We start from the raw sequence: 18,398 nt of genomic DNA on the forward strand, positions 1-18,398 counted from the left end.
TTGCCAGTTCAAGATCTGTTCAATGTGGAGAAGTACAAATGTACCAGTTTTAATCATGATAAATAACTTCTCTTTTATCATATCGTCTCTGCTGGAAATAGTTTCACTCTGTGCAGTAATGATAATTTGTGCACTTATCATTCGGTACCTTCCCAAGACAAGCAGCCAGCCATGGGATGTAATTTAACGACTTATCAACCCCAGTTTTATCCAGCCCTTTCCAGCCAGAAGGGTATTTCACACTATTTAAGTGACTTCACCAGATATTGCCATCAATTTAAGGTTTTACCAGCCCCTAGTCATTAAAATTTTCCACTCAGCACTTCACTTTATAACCTGGGGACGTAGCTGCTGAATGGCACCAGGAGCCTCATGGAATTATCTGCATTGTGCAGGTGATGGGATAATTTACCAAAAGAATGTAAATCACTGATTGGCTCTCAAAGGCTGCAATCATGATTTGCTGTATGTGTCATATACAGAGGCTGGAAAAGCATGGGGGGAAAGAAAAAAGGAGTATCTGTGGCATGCTTATACCCTTCCTTGTGTCTTTGCAGATGAAGGTGTCTCTCCGAGGTTGTGCCTGTTGAGCTCTCAGAGGGTGGGATCTGGCACCAAACTCAGTGGGTTGCACATAATCTCCAGTGCAGCAGGGAGGCAAGGAATGTTGGAGAGGTCCCACAGTTCACTGCCCTGCAATCCTTTGCGGTAGGTCCAGGTCTAGAGGAGCCCTGGCTTCAAGGTAAGAGTTTGTCTTAGTGTAAAGGCGTTATTCAAGTCTTATTAAAGTCAAACACGCAGGAGTTGTGCTCAGGAGTGGTTACTCATTTTGGTCCTAGTGAGGAACTGGCTGGTGGTGGACACAGGGCAGCACACTCTGTGCTTCAGGTGCAGTGCTTTGAGTGAGTTTGGGATCCCCTCTGCTGAAAACACCTGCTTGGTGGTGTATCATTTCTTTTTGGATGACACGTTCAAATGAAAAGAGGTTAGAGGGACTTACCCACCCAAAGATGCTTTTCCTCATCCCAAATTTCTACAACAGTGACCCCAGTTTTCCATTGTAGTCAGGATACACAAAACCAGCATAGTCTTGGGTCTTCCCCTTCTTGTCCTCAACCTTAAACTGTGTTGTTCTTCCCCCTTTCCATAGAGAATGGGATGAGCAGCTTAGCAACAGACTTTTGCATTGCAAATAGTGAGAGTCCTATTTGCTCCCGTTGGGATAGATTTTATGAGACTGGGGGCCATCCCTCGCCCTTGTAGCAGCCTTCCATTGACAGTTCTGCCAGCACTTACTGGTGCTGCTAGTACAATCTGAAAAAGAAGCACAAAAAAATCACTTTTTGGCCTCCTGATAGACAGAATAGGGCCGTGTGGCCTCCAACTGGCTATTGGAGCTGTAAATTTCCCCAAAGCCTGCTAAAGCCTCACTGCAGCATACTCAAATTTCTAACTGCACCCCTTACTCCTCCTGGGAACCACACTGCTCATGGCTGCTTCTTTGCTCTTCCTTCCCACTCACATCTCTGTTTGGATGAGGAGACCTAAGAAATAGTGACAGCCTTCATAATTATCAGCACAGTGGATGACCTAACATGAACCTTTTCTCCTGTTATGGCTGCCTCAAAGCTCATAAGAATCTGAGGTGTCTGCCTATTTGGCAAACCTGTCTGAGCCTGACCAGCCAATCTAAAAGGGGTTTGGGGAATTGGTCTGCAAATCTCGTTTCCTCAGGAAACCAGCCTTTATTTAAAACTTCACTTTATTTGAACAGAAATAGTTCCTTTCCTTTGTCTATTTCTTGCTTTTAAAAGATCCTTAGGACTGGAAGAAAAAACATATTATACCATCCATAAAGGGTTTAACATCTGTTTAAAACACCCACAAAACTTGAAAAAGTAATCTGCTTCTACCCCTCTTGCTGCTCTCACCTGGGAATGTCAACATAAGATACACTGCACAGGAACCAGAAGTCAAAGTCTCAGATGAGACTTTTACCATTATGTGTTGGCATAAAAGAAGAGAGAAGGGATAGAAAAAGGTGAAGGGGATAGAATAAGATGGAGAGTAAAAATACTTACAGTAAGATGAATTCTAGATGTACTTTTTCCAGTCATTTTTCATTATGAGGTGGCTTCTGAACAGATTGTTGTGCATGGTAAGTCAACCAGACCTGTTAGGGCAAAAACTCACTGTGCAGCACAGTTTAATTACAAAAAACTGTTGTAGGATTCCGGAGCCTCCTACCACCTCTGCAGTGTGGGAAGCTGTGCAAAACTGGGGGCTGAACTGTCTGCTGCTACACAGCACTCGCATCCCTGGAATCCACAGCGCCTTTTACTCATCACATAATTTTTCTCTACTGTGCACCTCACCTCTCTTAAGGCTTTGTTGCCTCATGCATAGGCAGTGCCTGGTGTTTTTATGGTTGGGTACAAGCTGTAGGAAACAGGGAGGGGATGAGTGAGAGGCCTGGGCACGCTCCAGCTGTTTCCCCCCTGGCACCACACTAATGTGCTGACCATCTGGCTGTGTGCTGCTGTTTCCTTCTGCAGTGGCATTTAGTGCTGGAAGATATGTGGGCCAAAGCACAATCTCACATTGTTCTGAGAGAACCTTTTCTTTTTTTTGCCAGCTAACAAAGTGACCCTGCCATCAAGTTGGTAAAATACCACTCCACTGTTTGACAAAGGAGGAAAATTCACATTACCAACTGTGATGAATTTATTCCTGGGCTTACACCTGTGTAAACATGAGGACAGAGAGGCCGGGCAATGGCAGAAGATTTACAGCTGAGGGAAGACTTTAAAAAGATGGTGGCAAGAATAGTATTCTGCCTTTGCAGCCAGGATCAATATCTCTTATTGCCATAACTTTGGGGTAGGCTGCTTGTGTTTGTGTAGCTGTTTACCTTCCAGATGACCTACAGGTGCTATACAGAATCAGCATTAAAGTCTGCTTACATAAGGTTTTAGGGAGGGAACATTCACTTAGTAAAAACCCCAACTTCTCAAAATACATAAATATTCTGTTATGCCATGTTATTAAAATGCAGAGATTGGTCAGTGGATTTTTTTGAGCCAGAATCCAGATTTTCAAATGCTTTTATCCTTAAGAATGGGGATAGGCTTTAAGAAGATGCCCCTTCTTGTCTAGTTGGTAACATCAGGGCAGGGTCTATACCAGCCCCAGGTGTTTGGCATCACGCAGGGAGCTGCTCAAGGCTAGAGTTTCTGTTTTGCAGAAGCCAGTGGATGTTTTTGAAGTCGGATGTACATGTCTGGGTTGTTCTTCAGTGAGGTACAAATGCCTGGGGAAGGCTCTTTCCTCAGCCCAGCTTCCCCTCTCTGGGCTGCAACCTGGGAGGCTCTCCCCATACCATACTTTTTCTCCACCCAGGTAATTGAGGATATTTTAGCCAGGCTCTCAGTCCTGGGCTGTATTTTGTATTTCTAGAGTGGATTTCTGCTGACTACACTGCAGTATTTATCTTAAGTGTTTAAAACTCTGCTGGAGAGGGGAGTGCATATTTTTTCCCAGAAGACCTGGTGAAACCATTTTCTATGTATCTATTGTTACCTCTTGGGAAAGTTGTTAGGATGCATGTACCTGCTGTTTCTGAGTGAACACAGCAAAGGATGTGTCCTTCCACCTCCTCTGGCTTTAGTGTCCACCGAATACCTTTGGACACCCAATGGATGAGAGAACCTGCCCTAGCAGCCAGCAGCACTCATCCACGCAGGCTGGGATAACTCAGCAGAGCATTTCACTTCCTGACAAAGCCTCTTGGCCTCACCTTGTTTCTTCAAAGAGGGCTCTGATTGCTGATGCAGCACCATAAATCATCATGGCCAGGAAATACCATTTTGAACCCCACAGTATAATTTTAAAGCTATGGACTGTATGTGGTCTTTTGGCAAATACCAAATGTACACTTAAAAATTGAAGGGTGTTTTTCCCCCCAGAAGTGGTCTGGAAAGGAGCAGATTGTCCTTGGACTGTTTGCAGAAGCTGGAGTTCAGCAGCTGTCATTTGTTTGGCTTCTCCCCACCTCCAGGACTGATGATATCCTGGAAGGCAGGAGAGGGGATGTGGCTGGGAGGGGCTGGGGCAAGTGGAAGAAGGTTTGGAAATTGCTAGCTGTTTAATACTTTCACATCCAAATGATCTCTCTTCTCTCATCTCTTGACTGTATTGTGCTCATTTATTATTTTCTTTGACCAGAGGCCAACAAACGGCAAGCAATGCATATATTTTGTAGAACAAAATTAAGAAGTGGTTTCTGGTAATAAGTCTTGAAGAATTATTAAGGTATCTGTGTTCATTCTGCATGATAGGGAGGAATCAATGCTGCAATTGATAGTCATAAACAAAACAAAAAAACAGAAAACTTCCACCCTCTATAAAGAAAGGTGAAAAGAATTCTGAGGAATTTTAAAATTGGTAAACATTTTTTAAGATCTGAAACAAATTACTATGGGGAGCTCAGAATGGAACAAACTGTGGTTCACTATCCAGAGATTTTTGTAAAAGACTGAAATCCAATGAACTTTGTGCTCCTGAATGTGTTAAAAGATTAAGAACCCTTATTGCATGCTACTTGAAGACAATGGAGATTTTGACTCCATATGAATCCATATGACCTTTTGACAAAGGTCAGACCTAAATAAAAGATTTAGGTTTTGAACAAAGCAGATGTAATGTCCTGCAAGTGGTGGGCAAAACACCTCTGTCTAATCAAGCAGATCCTGTTGTCCTGGAAAGAAGCCAAAGCTCATGTCTTCAGGGAATGCCTTTTTCTTGCCTTTGGAGAGGAGTCTCCAACTGCAGCTGCCCATGATAATATCTGATTACAGAAGGCATGAAAGTCAGTATCTACTGCAATCATCCCACCACAGTGAATTCACGTTTTATTTCTACCTAACTCATCTGCTGCACACCCTTTTAAACCAATGAAGGGGCCACAAAATTTGCCCTTGCACAGATAGATACAGCACCACGAGAAGCTCAGAGAAGCTGGGCAGGAATATACTACCTGCCTGCCTTTTCCAACAAGGAGCACATTCCTTTTCTCTGATATTCCATGCTGGGCCCTGATGGTAGTGGTCTTATAATAGGAGCAGGTCACTAGAGGAGAATGCGTGAGGAGGGTGATAGGTATAGCCCACAGGTTTTCACCCTGTTGAGGGAGGCAGCAGTTAGTTTGCTTCATCTGGGTCTCTCTGCTTTCACAAGATTTGTCCTCATACAATCTATACACTTGGAACAGGCTGTGCCAGCAGTTCCAGTCACTTTGGGGCTTCAGTCTCAAGTTATGCAAAACTGCAGATGTGAACAGTGCAAAACTGTTATTAGCTATTTGTTAAACTAGGAAAAGAAAAAGCACAGTGTGTCACCATCCTGACATCTAGCCTAGTACATGAGTTTGTCCTGAAGGCAGCCATATATATGTTTGTCTCTATATCAGAGAATATAAGTTAATTTTGTTGTTGGGGTATTTTTTATGCCAAGGATAATAAGCCAAAGGACTCCACACCCAGCAGTGATTTTGTAGAGTGGTGGCATGAATGTGGATCAAGTTAACAGAAACAGATTTTTATTGTGCTAATCTCTTTTCTGGTAATATCTAGATTAACAGTAGAGGTGACAGGCCATGCAATCAATAAAAGGCAAATTCTACATCACCATAGTCTCACCAAAATGAAACTCCCCTGTATAATGGTAGAGTAGCATAGACATGTTTTAAAAGTGAATATATCTTTCTGACAGCTGAAGAACAAAGCCCTCCCTCACCTCTCTTTTAATGCCCCTGAAAAAGGCATTACTACTGCCTACTACAGCAGTTTTACTGCTGTCCTGAAGGCTAAAAGGGGAGCACATGTGACTTTTTGGTCTTTCAAATAAAATGAAATTTATTTTTGAAATGTTTGTTCTTTCATTGTCTTGCCAGCTGGGTGGCTTCAAGAGTTTGCATAATACATGGACAGCATTGCACAGTAATTGTTCCCCATCCTCAAAAATTCACAGATTATGAATTCATAGATTTTTTTAATGCAGTTGACTGTGGCTGTGAGCTTCTCCATAGCTAAGAAAGACTGAAACCAGTACAGACTGTATGTGTACAGCTTCATTGAATCCATATTTATCCTTAGCCTAAGTTAGCAAAAAATACATCAACCTCAAGTCTAGTACAAGAGGTACCTCAGGGTGGCAGGGTGTGAAGCCCAGATTTATTCTGGGTACCCTTAAATAAAGGGAAATCTAATTGAGGTGCCTGATTCAGGAATATCACCAGAGATACAATGCCTACAGCAGTGTAAGACCGCTCCAGAGGGCAATGAGATTGGGATGTACCACCTTACAGTACCTCTTTATCTATCTAGGGAGAAGTAAAATAGAGCTCTTGGTGACCAGTCAGTAAAACAGAGTACAGATAATGTGTACTGAGGCATGTGTGTCTGAAAGTGTGTGGGTCCTGCCAGAGAGGACTACAGAGGCAGTGAAGTGTCAGAATGGCTGCTGTTGTGTTCCAAGCACTGCTGAGACCTAGGCAGAAGAACGACCTCACAGCTGGAAGTGGGAAGGAGAAAGGGAAAAGAGTGAGATAAAGACAGAGGAGCAATTAGGAGTAAGGAATGTGAGTAAAGGAAGGAGAAAATGCAAGGAAAGCTAGAACAAAGAAGCTGAAAAGGACTCAACACCATGGTAGGTGCACTTTGTAGTGGTGTATATATCTACAAACCTGCTCTGAGCAGTGTGTTTGTTCCTCTCTCAGCAGAATGCACAGGCGCTTCAGTTCCTCACCACTGAGCATCTCTAATGAATGCTCTTTTGTAGCCTCCTGAACACCTCCCATGGCTAATGCAAGGTACACTAACATATTTGAAAAGGTTTGCTTAGCAATGAATAGATCTGCCCTAACTTCAAAATACATCAGTAGCATGTAGCCTCAGGACCCCCTGTATCTTAAACACATCCCTGGCGGCAAGTCAGATTTAACTGCACACAAAGCCATGCTGCTTTCCTTCTTTAGGGCACCACCTCCACATTCAGTGAGAGGAGCTGCAGCCATGCACAGCACATCACCCTGATGTGAGCCCACAGGGGACAGAGGTGTTCTCCTCACAGGTGAACTCGTCCCGTGCATCCCATCGTGGGCCCAGGAGTCAGCTTCAGCACTGAGAAGATTTATATCTGATTGCTCTTCTTTTTAAAGAATGCCACTCTTGGAGAGAATTTCAGCGCCTGGGGACAAAAGGAATTTGTCAAAAGGAAAGGATTGTTTTGGTTGTTTTGAATTGAGCATTGGCTCTTTGCATGTCAGGGTACTCTGCTTAGGTTTCCCACTTGTGGGTTCTCTGCGTGCATGCTGGAGTCTTTCAGCAGACCTCCCTGGTAGCACAGCAATAGTGGAGTGGGTTAGTCACAACTTTGAAGGGATTTGAAACTTGACAGAGTATTTCTATCTCTGAAACAATGAAGTTATGCCTGCAGGGAGGTCCTGAAGACCTGGCAGGTATTCTTGGTACAAAAATTGGACAGAGGTCTCAATCCTACATCTCATCCCACCATATGAACACAAGCGTTCCATGGGGGACTCCTTTAGGATGGACATTGTGCATAAAAAAATAATTTTTCAGGGTGAGATTGCTCTCTGCTGCCTCTGAGCACTGTGCATGAGTGAGGTGGGGGAAGGGATGGTACTGGGAGACCTGCAGCCTGTCCTGTGCTTGACATCAAGGGTTGCTGCCTCTGGAGTATAGTTTGGAGCAACCCTATGTAACACCTTGAGCAAGGGGATATGGGAATCTCCTCTTCAGTTCCTTCATTTCTCTGGTGCTGAAATCTGAGATGTCCCCAGAGGTCTGAGGATTTAAAAAAACCATCGCCCATTCCCAGCTTCAGAAATCCACAAGGTTACTGAACTTAGAAAAACTGCTATTGAGTATCTGTGAAAGGAGGTGGTGGCTTTAGAGTGAGGATTTGGTTATGCAGAGTGGCTGAGAAAAACTTACTCTGAATTAACAAAGTATATGAATAGAAAGTGGATTATCAATGCCATATAAATGGATGAATTCCTTAAATTCTTCTCTTCAGAATTAAAATTATCCTAATTTGTTTCAGTATAATTATGAAAGGGAATGTTATGCAGGTCTTTAATGAGATATAACTTACTGACTGTAAAACTTAGCCTGGGTTAATTTTTTTGTGTCTCCCAGTAGGGGTTAGATTGGAATACAGGCTTGGATTTTTTTGTTAGTAGGAAGCTTATATTGTCTTTACTGGGGATTTCAGTAACTGATTCTGGTAATGTAAGAATCAGGTTTTATTATGATTGTACTATTAATTAACATTAGGATATGAAATCTCTGAATAAGCAATTAATTAATCCTCACCATGTCCCTGTGAGGTTGGTAAAGGCTTTGTAGCAACTTCACTCTTCTTTGCTGTGCTAGGTCTGCTTTTAGCATGGAATGCAGCAAGGCAAAGTAGGGCTACGAGATATGGCAGGGAAGGTGAGAATAAAATCTTATTGGACACATGGGAGGAATTAAGCAAGAAAAAAATGTTACTGCCCACCTTAGAATTTGGTCAAGCCACCGTGAGAAAGTGTTGGGGGAGTTTTAGAATCAGGGTGTCTGCTTTATGTCTGACCAAATCCACACATGAGGGTGCCACACACACAGTGCACTGTGGTGAGGACCAGCTTAATAGCAGAGTGTAAATATTGTAAAAATACTTGTAAAGATGTGAAAATAATTTATCTAATTTCCCTCTGTTCAAAAGGAGAATTTTGCTATTTAAATTAAATCCCTTTAAATAAAAATTAAAATAAAGAGGGAAAGAACCCTGCCCTCTGAAGGCTTATTCTCCATTGTCATAGGTTGCTCCATCGGTGTTTCAGTGCAAGTGGTACTCCTCACAGTTCCTTCTCTGCACAGGCAGCTTCTTCTTTTCCTCAGAAGACAGTTTATTTTCTACCCAATGCTAAATCTTGTGTTTGTCTTACTTCTTTGAATGAGCACAAGCACTGTGCTTTTGTTCTTCTCATTTTCCAGTGCCTTTTTGCTGATCTTCTCTGCATGTCTCTGAAAGGTCAGGAAAACAAATCAATATGGAAAAGGACCTCCTGTCCCTTTTAACCTAGCCTGTAGGAGGGAGGGAAGGGAGATTGCCACTTATGTGAAAGGGAGCTTTAAATATACTTGAAAAAAGCACTGTGGGAGTGAGGGTTTGGAAGGACAGGTGTTGACAAGACCATTCTCTGCAGTTCACAGGGTGCCTTTATGAACTCACAGTCTCCTCCTCCACAGCAGTGTATACATACAGATGCATAGAGCTGAAGCGTGTCCCAGGAAAGTGGCACTGACAGGGAATGGCCCTCTCATTTCAGCATCACTGACCATGAAGGTCAGGCACAGGGAGCTGGACTGAGACTCACCACATAGTTTGAGGGCTACCAAATGCTGACCTGTACCTTCTGCTGCCTGGGCTTTCTTCAGTACTCTCTGGTTATTCCTCTCTTTTTTCCATTCCTGAAGGTAACCAGCTCCTTCTTCTGCACATAACTCCCCATGCACATTCCAGAGCATCAGAGAGAGCCTCCACATCTGCAGAGAAACTAGATTCCTGCTATACCATCACTGTTGCAGTGAGGCCTATAATTGAGTTCTTGTCTAATCATTCTCAAAAATTGAGTCTCAAACATTCTGCTCAATTAGAAGAGCACTCCTGGAACCTCCTTGGCAGTCAGTGGAGAGGAGGGAGCTCTCCCTTTACTTCCCAATGATGAATGCTTCTTGATCACTCATTTATGATCGTCATACAAATGTCTTATGAAAGGTGCTAACAATTCAGTTCTTAATTTCTGAAACTATTTTAGTCTTTAGATACCTGTCTTTGAACTTAGCCTTAATTGATCTATCAGATATAAGACCCTTGAACAACCTCCTAAAGTATCTTCTTTTCCCCCAGCCCCATCCCAGGTGCTTTTTTAAAGAACAGCTGTTCACTTGCTGCTTATTTGGCTTGCTTATTTTGACAAGTACTGGTGTGGAAAAGTGGCTAATTGGTCTGCCCTCCTTCCAGCATCAAGGTCAAAAAACAGAAATGCAGAGAGCAAAGTGAGTCCCCCTTTTAAAGCATGGAATTGGAATCTCAGAGTGCAGCCTGGATAAACAACAACCTTTTGCAAAGGTATCAGTGGGGTTCTGCAGCCCACACTACCTGTCTGCTTTGTTTGTGGTCTCTCATTTTTGTTACATTTGTCTTACCAAATCAGCAGTAGCAAACAAACCTTTCCTTTTTGCACATATCCACACATATAACCTTCTTGCAGGGGGAAAACAATAGTGCCTGTGTGTCTCAGAAAGCTCAGCATTTGTGCTGCTGAGTGGAGGATGGTGGTGCTCCTTCTGCACTCTGGTAGTGTCAGTCACTAGAGCAGAGAGACAAGAAGGAGGGGACAGAAACAGTGACATAAAGGCATTTTACCTCTTCCTGGTGTCATCTGTTGGACTACTGAAACTGCTTTAAAAATTAAAAGCTTTTTAAGAATACCTTTGCAGCAAAAGCCTAAAATACCCAGCTGCTAGAAAAAGAACGTTCTTTTGCAGATGATAAAAACAGAAGCCCACATGGTAGATGGTTTTCAGTCTTCCCTTTCCTCCCTTGTTTGTGTCCTGCACCAAGCCAAGCCACTTTGGGCCCATTCTGGCTCTCAACTGACTGCACAATTCCAAAGGCAGAGTCATGCTAAAGACAGATGATGCTGGTGTGTTGCACCTTGCATTTTGAAATGTCTCATGTGGGAAAGTTGTTGACATCTGCTGTAAGTTTGTTGTGCCTCTTGAGACACTGCTTTCACAGTAAGATCAAACTCTAGGACTCCAAAAGGAGAAACTTAAGTGAGGAAACCATTCAGGGTCTTGAGCTTGTTGGGTGAAATTTCTTACACTGAAATGCCCAATGCTGTCAGAAAAGGAAGCCTAAGATTTATGCACTCAGAAATGAAAACTGAAATTGGACCATTAGACTGAGCAGAGAGCAATTTACCTGCAGATGCCTTTACTCTAAATGAGAACATAGACACTTCACTAGGCAGAAGCAATAGACTTTGAGATAAGGTGGGACTGTGAATTTGGCTTCCTTTTCAGCTCCAGTCAGCTCTGGTCTTCTTTCAGGTCTCTGGAATACTTCAAAAAACTGATACTAAAATACTATTAACAGAAGAAGGCCCCTTACATTGTGATTGTCATCACAGACACCTTAATGAGCCCTTCCTATGGAGGGGGGCTAGATTTTGATCCCAGTGGCGTGAACCTGGGAAGTGGATTTTAGTGAATTTCAGCAGGATTCCTCTAGAGAAATCCATGTACAATGAAAATTAATAATTTTTAAAGCAATACATTTTCATAACTCTTAGCTACCCAATCCTTCAGCCTTAAAAAATTTTGGGGGATTCTCATGTTGGTTTGATATGGCAGTGCAAGAAGATATCTAATTAATCGCTATTCACACTCTTACAGGAATTTCCTTCTTGCAGTCCAACATACCTCAGAAAATGACACTGAACAGCTCAGAATCTCTCTGAGGTGATGGTATGGCGACCCATCTGTATCTTGCCTGGAAGTATTTTGCAGATCTTTTGAGGCTTAGTTGCTTAAAACATCATAAAATTGTGTTTTGCCTGAACTTCTGCTCATCTCTATCTCTTAGTGGAGACAGCAGTAGCAAAGCAGTAATCCCCCCTGGGACTGCTTACTTAATGCACGCTCTAAGTGATCAAGACATGCTGCTTACTTTCTCATCCACAAAAAGAGAAGTATGTGACTTACTAAGACTTGAGCAATGAAAGAGCAAAAAGCTGTAATGAAGCAGACTGATGACAGTAAAAACAGATAATTAACATGTAAAAATTAATTGTTGAAGGCATTACACGTGGACTGAGCTGTTTTATGCAGATGCAAGCTTGCTGTTTGCTGGGATGTAGCAGGGGTACACTGAGTACCCTGGGCTTACACAGGGTCTTCACACCAGGGCTATGTGTTTATTCTGACAACCAGATAGCTCTGCTGCCAGCTACTGCCATCACTCCATGAAGTTTACCTTGTACCATGGGCTGAAGTGCCCCAAGGCCAACACCTCAAATATGGTGTTCAGTTTTGGACCCCTCATTACAAGAAAGACATTGAAGTGCTGGAGCATGCCCAGAGATGGGCAATGAAGCTGGGGAAGGGTCTGGAGCTCAGGTCCAGAGGAGTGGCCGGATGAGGAGTGGCTGAGGGAACTACGGATGTTTAGCCTGGAAAAAAGGATGCTCAGGGGAGGCCTTATCATTCTCTACAACTGCCTGAAAGGAGGCTGTAGTCAAGAGGGAGTTGGCCTCTTCTCCCAGGTACCAAGCAATAGGACAAGAGGAAATAGAATCAAGTAGCACCAGGAGATGTTTAATTGGATATCTGGAAAAATTTCTTCACTGAAATAGTTTTAAAGCATTGGAAGAGGCTGCTCAGGGAAATGGATGAGTCATCATCCCAGCAGGTATTTAAAAGATGCATAGATAGGGACATGATGGACCTGACAGTGTTAGGTTAATGGCTGGACTCAGAGGTGTTTTCTAGATAACATGATTCTATATTCATCTTTCCTCTTCTGCTATTTTAACTCTGACTCTGCTGAAAAATTGGCACCATGTTCCAGAAGTTAATCAAGCCCTTGTCTACTCAACTTTGCTAACAATTTTCATTTAGAAAAATGCTATGAAAAGCAAGCCACCAGGGAAAATGTTGTAATCCCATGCAATGTGAGCCTGCAGAATTGAGATCTTGATACTTCTGATGGTTTTGGTTTAAGGCTTTAGATTAAGCCACCAACAGTATATTCTGTGTGTATGTGTGTATGCATAACACAATAATGTTTTTACTGCACACAGATTCAGACATACTATGAGACAGACCAAGCTGTCTGTACATTTGGATTCAGGAAACAGATGTGCATGTATCTTGCAATGTCCTCAGGTCTCTCAAGGAGACAAACTGCAAAGATCAAGAGGATAAATTACTTTAAAAGTGGATCTCCATTATTCCTGAAGAAGGCAGGAACAAATAGCAGACATTTGCTCTGAAATTCTACCTGGTGGTTTCTAATCTGCAATACAATTGCACTTGCTTATTTCATGACAGAGAATCCTGGAAAATTTTACAGGTGGCCAATAGACCTAATAAGTGAACCCCAGCCATCTTCTGTGAAATCCTTGAAACAGTGAGACCCATGCAGCACCACCATGTCTTGGGGTCAGACTCCTCCTTCATGGAACAGAACTGATAAAGCTCTGGGTAGCTTCTTGGAGGGTAGGGAAAAGGCCTTTCATGGTTGACTGGACTTTCAAATTCCTAAAGCCACCAAAGGTTTCTGAAACAATGTCTAGTCATTGTTGATACACTTGTGCATGTATTTGCTTATATTGGAGAGGTAAACTAGGAACTTTGTAAGAGGTGAGCTAAGACCTCTTTTTGGAGTCCTCTTTCCCTGGCAGACTGCTGGGATACAGATATGATCAGATTTGGATTTGAGTTATCCATGGTTTTGGTTTAATTTTGCAAAACATGAATCTCCCAGTCGAACTTCCTTAAGAGCATCCTGCAATCACATGTCTGATTTCCCCTTGTGCTGGCAGGGCTGTGAGCATCCACTGTGAGCAAAGGGAACACCTATAACCATGTGACTCCTATTGTGCTGGGTGATCTTGTGGTTCAGTCCTTCATCCAGCAGTAGGGATTGGTGTCAGGGGAATGGTGCAGGCTAAACCAGCTATAGATCCATTGACTTTGATGCTGAATTTTCATTTTGGCTAAGCCAGTGCCCTTGGAAAACCCTAAAATCTCAATAAGTAATGCAGTCATCTTCTTCAATGTGTGAACAATACCACCTTCATTCTCACTCTTCATTAATAGTAGTAGTAGTAGTGGTAATAAAAACAACAATAACAGTAATAATAATACCAATAATTATAATATTAATGCTCTGAAAACCTACTTGGTGTCCTTCATTGTGAGTCAGAACTACAATAAGCAACATCTAGGTTTTGTGGTTTTCCTGTCCTGGGTTTCCAAGAGCTGTTGGTAAGTCTTACTAGGGCAGTAGCCTGAATCCTTGAGAGGAGAAATTGTCTTTCCTTGTTCTGAAGCAACCTCTCTGACTAATCCAAAGCTTCACCTAAAGTAGCCCTTGCCATATCTTCTGGATAGTTGAGAGCTGGTAAAAGGCAGTGAGAAGTGGAGAAGCCTCTGAAAAAGTCATGTCCTTCAGACCCAACACTTTGAGTGACTTGTGGTCTAGGGGTTTATCCCTCAGTAAGGTGCAAAGCCTGACAGTGCTGTGTCACTACAAATTACACCATGGATGCCTCTGCTATCATTACTGCCTATAATTTGTGTCACAGCACAGCCTTATTGCTAATTTTTCCTCCTCCTTTTATTATATAGGCCCTTTTCTGTCTGCAGGCAAGTCACGCAGTGAGCTTTTCCGTGATGACATCAAGCCACAGTATTTACTGAAGGCAGCTGAGTTGCTGGTTTGGGGACACATGGGAAGATTGAAGGAAAAAGGAGGCCAGTCCCATTCCCTGCCTCAGCTTCACTCAAGCTGGAATCTCAGAGGTCCAAGTGAGTCCCAGGGACTCTGAAGAAAGCAGGCATGAAGAAATCTGTAAGGGATTAAAAAAGTAAGCCTGTGTATGGTCACTCAGCAGTATTAAGGTCTGTCTCACTCCAGATACTGAAGCCAAATTCATGGGAATAAAGTGCTAGTGTGATTGGGTTTGGGCTGGCAAAGCTAGCCAGCCTTGACAGGAGCATCCATAGAAACAACCAGCAAGGTCCTGCTGCACAGGATGCCCGTGGCAGGGCAAGAGGAGATGGAGCCAGAGCGTGTCACCACCAGAGTTGTTGACCCAGCACAGCCTGGTCCCTAGGGGTGTGTCCACTTCCATTGCTGACCCAGGAGTGCTCAGTCACCGGCTGTCTGTCAGGAGAAGGATTGGAAGCTGGATACATGTGGAATGATTTGAAGCATCTGGAATGCTGTTCTGGTTCTTCAGAAGAGAAAACACCACTGCTAAAGTCAGTGTTGGGTCCATACATAACCTAGCTTTGGAAGAAATCCCAGCAGTTTTGCTGGTTATCATTTCTTCAGGGCTGGGAGAAGAGTATGAATTAGGGTTAGAGGTTTCATTTACTGACTATAACCTTGCTTTGCTCTGACTTCATATGGACAACAAAATGATCAGCGTCACATCTTACAACCTACTTACTTGATGGAGAGTCAGACAAACAGTGTCATACAAACTTTGAGGATATAAAATGTTGATTTTTAAATTAATAATAACCAGGCTTTGATGGCTTGGTTATTATACACATAACTTGATTTTGGTATCTGCCTCCTTGAAACCTGAACACATGCTTTGAAATAATGGCGGAGATTCTGTCTTTTAAAATACCTGCTCTGAACTTTATTGACAACACAAATTCCCCAGTCTCAGTCAAGTTCAGACTTTGGCGGTTGCTTTTCAATCACACTGGCAACTGCAGGAGCAGAATGGCATCCTGAAAATTAAAATCACTGTAAGGCATTCCTTATCCTCCACAACTTAAGGGAAAAGGCTGTAAACACTTCATCCTAAACTCCTTGTTATGCTGGCTCAGAAAGTGTGGGCTGTAAAACCATTAATTTTATTCTGTGGCGCTGAGGACTAAATTTTATTCTGTGGCGCTGAGGACTAAATTTTACTCTGACACTGGAAAAATGGTACAACTCTGGATTTACATGAGCGAGGTTATGCTCTGTCTGAGACTTTTGTAATTGCATAAATTGGGGAAGGTGCAGGAAGAATTACTTTTGAATGGAAGGAGATCAGCTTACCTTAATTCTGAAATGTGGTCTGAGACTAAAAGGTAGAGTGATCAATTCCTAATACTGCAGAATAATCTAAGAAGAGGAGATGTCCTCCTCATTTCTATACTACAGAGAAAAGAAACAAATAAAGGCAGCTTGCAATAACACTTATTTTTGCCTAAACTTTACAAATCTTTGGGAAAGAAAAAAAGGGAGTATGGTGAATTGATAAATGCAAAGCAAAATTCTTTGGGAAAGAGGAAAGAACTGCAGTTATTGACACTGTTTTCTAGCTTTGGGTTACTCAGACTGAGGTTCCTGGAACACTTATGTTATGGTATTTCAGCAATCAAGTAATATCATCACAATGACATGGCATGACAGGCCTTTTATCACACACAAGCTATATGTGTTGTCTGCAGAAACACGCTTATCCTGTGTCTCACAATAGATGCTGGCACAGGGGTGCCAGGTTCTCTGTCCTTAGAAGTAAAGCAATATTAATCCCACAAAAGGCTTTACACAAACCCTACGAGTCAGTCAAGACTGGTTTTACATGGAGTAACTGCTACTTGTTTTGACTTGTTTGGGTTTTGTTTTTAATTCGTATTCCTGTTCCAACATGACTTGCAGAAGTTGCCTAGAAACCATCTCGCGTCAGCTCACTCATCCAGGACACACAGCTCCCCATATGCAGGCGAAGAGATAAGCTTAACTTCCTTAATTTTTAAAGAAATGCAATTAACTCCCCTCTTCCTCCTGCCATGGATGTGATATCTGAGAACTTGCTAAAAAAATCCTCCAACATCACCAAGGTAGAAAAGTCTGGCACATGTTACATGGGGAAGTGTGAACAGACAAGGTTGTCTTAAGGTGGTGACAAAGTCAGAGCCACATTTATCCCCACTAGAAGGTCCAGCAGGCTTGTAGGGGACCCTTCTCTGCTTCTGCTGGCACAAAACAGCCACAGACTTTGACACTTTAGCCTCCTGGCATGTAAAAATGCCAGCTATTTCCACTGCTCTGTGTTCTGTCCAAAATATCCTCTTGGCTCTCCCTACATTCCATAGTACTTCTGACCCACAGCTCTTACGAAGTCAGTACATTAGGGAGCCTGAAGATTGGTGGAGTTTCTTGTGTTCTTCCAGGATAAAATACTTTACATGAGATAAATCCAGAGGCGCTGATAGCATTAAGCGCAAATCTGGTGGTGAAAGCATCCTGTGCAAATAGAGCTTGGAAAATAAAGGTCTTGTCTGGGCACCAGCTGGCCTAAAAGAATTTGGATCTTGAATCAAATTCCAAAGGTTTTATTAAGCTCTATGGGAAAATACAAAACCATAAAAATAATTTTGGGTTGACCTGTAGCACTTTATTTGGAAAATATTTATTTTGGGGTGCCTAGCATTTTCGCTTGTAACTTGGGATGCTTTTCAAATGAAAAAGTGCCATCTCAGAAAGACGTGTTGAAAGGAATTAAATACTTCTTAAGATGAAAATTAATGTTTCAACACTGGGAAAAAAAAATAAAGCAGCTCCCTTTGTGGAACTTGAAACAATGAAATTTGGATTTAATTTCCCAATGCTTCTTGTCTTCTCAAAACTGCACTTTCTGGCAAGATTTGCTATGACTTGTCTGTGTTTTATGTGTACGCAAGTAGAAGTTGAGGACAAGTGTGAACACCAGCAAAATAGGAGGACCTGTATTGCAGCTTCCAAATACAATTCACTGTCAATTTTAACCTGTGCCCCCTCACTTCTTCCTCTCTTATTGCCTCTCTCCTGCTGCTCTTGCTTTTTTTACGGAGTGTTTTAACCTGTTTTCTATGCAATGATCTTTCCTACCAGCAACTCCCGAGGGCAATAGATGTGGCTTGCTCCCCCGCACCATTCATGTCCCACACTAGGATGTGGTTTATGTAAAGGAGGCTAGTACAGAAAAAAACTAGAATTGTGATGCACTTGTGGTGTAGTGGAGACAGGCAGGGATGGAGGCCTGACCTCCCCAGGGCCAGAGCTTGCCATACCTGGGGAAGGGGAGAGCCCTTCACTCACCACTCAGGCAGTGGAGGCAGGACCCTCCAAGTTGACAGAAGCTGGACAGCTTGTTCAAAGTAGAAAATGGTTTAAAAAGTGTAAATGGCTATTGACCAACTGGCTGGCCTTCAGGTTTTAAGTCAGCTTCTGTGCTTGCCAGGCAATAGTCTGGATCTATTAGCACTAGGATGCTGGCTGAGATGGCATGGCTGAGGATTTCTGAAAGCCTTGGCAGCTTGAGTGGTCTGGAGCAGTCAAGGTGAGTAGAAAGGGCAAGTTCTTGGCTGTAGTGCAGATTGTTTATCTGAGTTCTGATCCTGTTTTCCCGAGCATTTTGTCAGGTGTCAGGGTTGGGAGGAATGGGGACTAAGATAGCTTTAATTGTTAGATCTTAGTTTTTATCTGTGACTCAGAAACCATGGGTAGATTTTGATCTCTGCAGTGTTGACTTGGTTCTCCAGGTGCAC

General features: G+C 42.7%; 1 long non-coding RNA gene across 1 annotated transcript in view; it reads right to left on the minus strand.

Annotated features, from left to right (window-relative positions):
- Nucleotides 1-1,267: 1,267 nt before the first annotated feature.
- LOC110475946 (uncharacterized) overlaps nucleotides 1,268-18,398 on the minus strand; it is a 99,000-nt gene continuing 81,869 nt past the window's right edge. Inside the window, exons 2-3 of the long non-coding RNA XR_004147777.1 lie at nucleotides 2,082-2,173; nucleotides 1,268-1,314 (exon numbers count right to left, since the gene is read on the minus strand). This is a non-coding gene — a long non-coding RNA (uncharacterized LOC110475946). The remainder of the gene's footprint in view (nucleotides 1,315-2,081; nucleotides 2,174-18,398) is intronic.

The sequence above is a fragment of the Lonchura striata genome, chromosome 1 (genome assembly GCF_046129695.1).
Source record: "Lonchura striata isolate bLonStr1 chromosome 1, bLonStr1.mat, whole genome shotgun sequence".
NCBI classification, from domain to species: domain Eukaryota; kingdom Metazoa; phylum Chordata; class Aves; order Passeriformes; family Estrildidae; genus Lonchura; species Lonchura striata.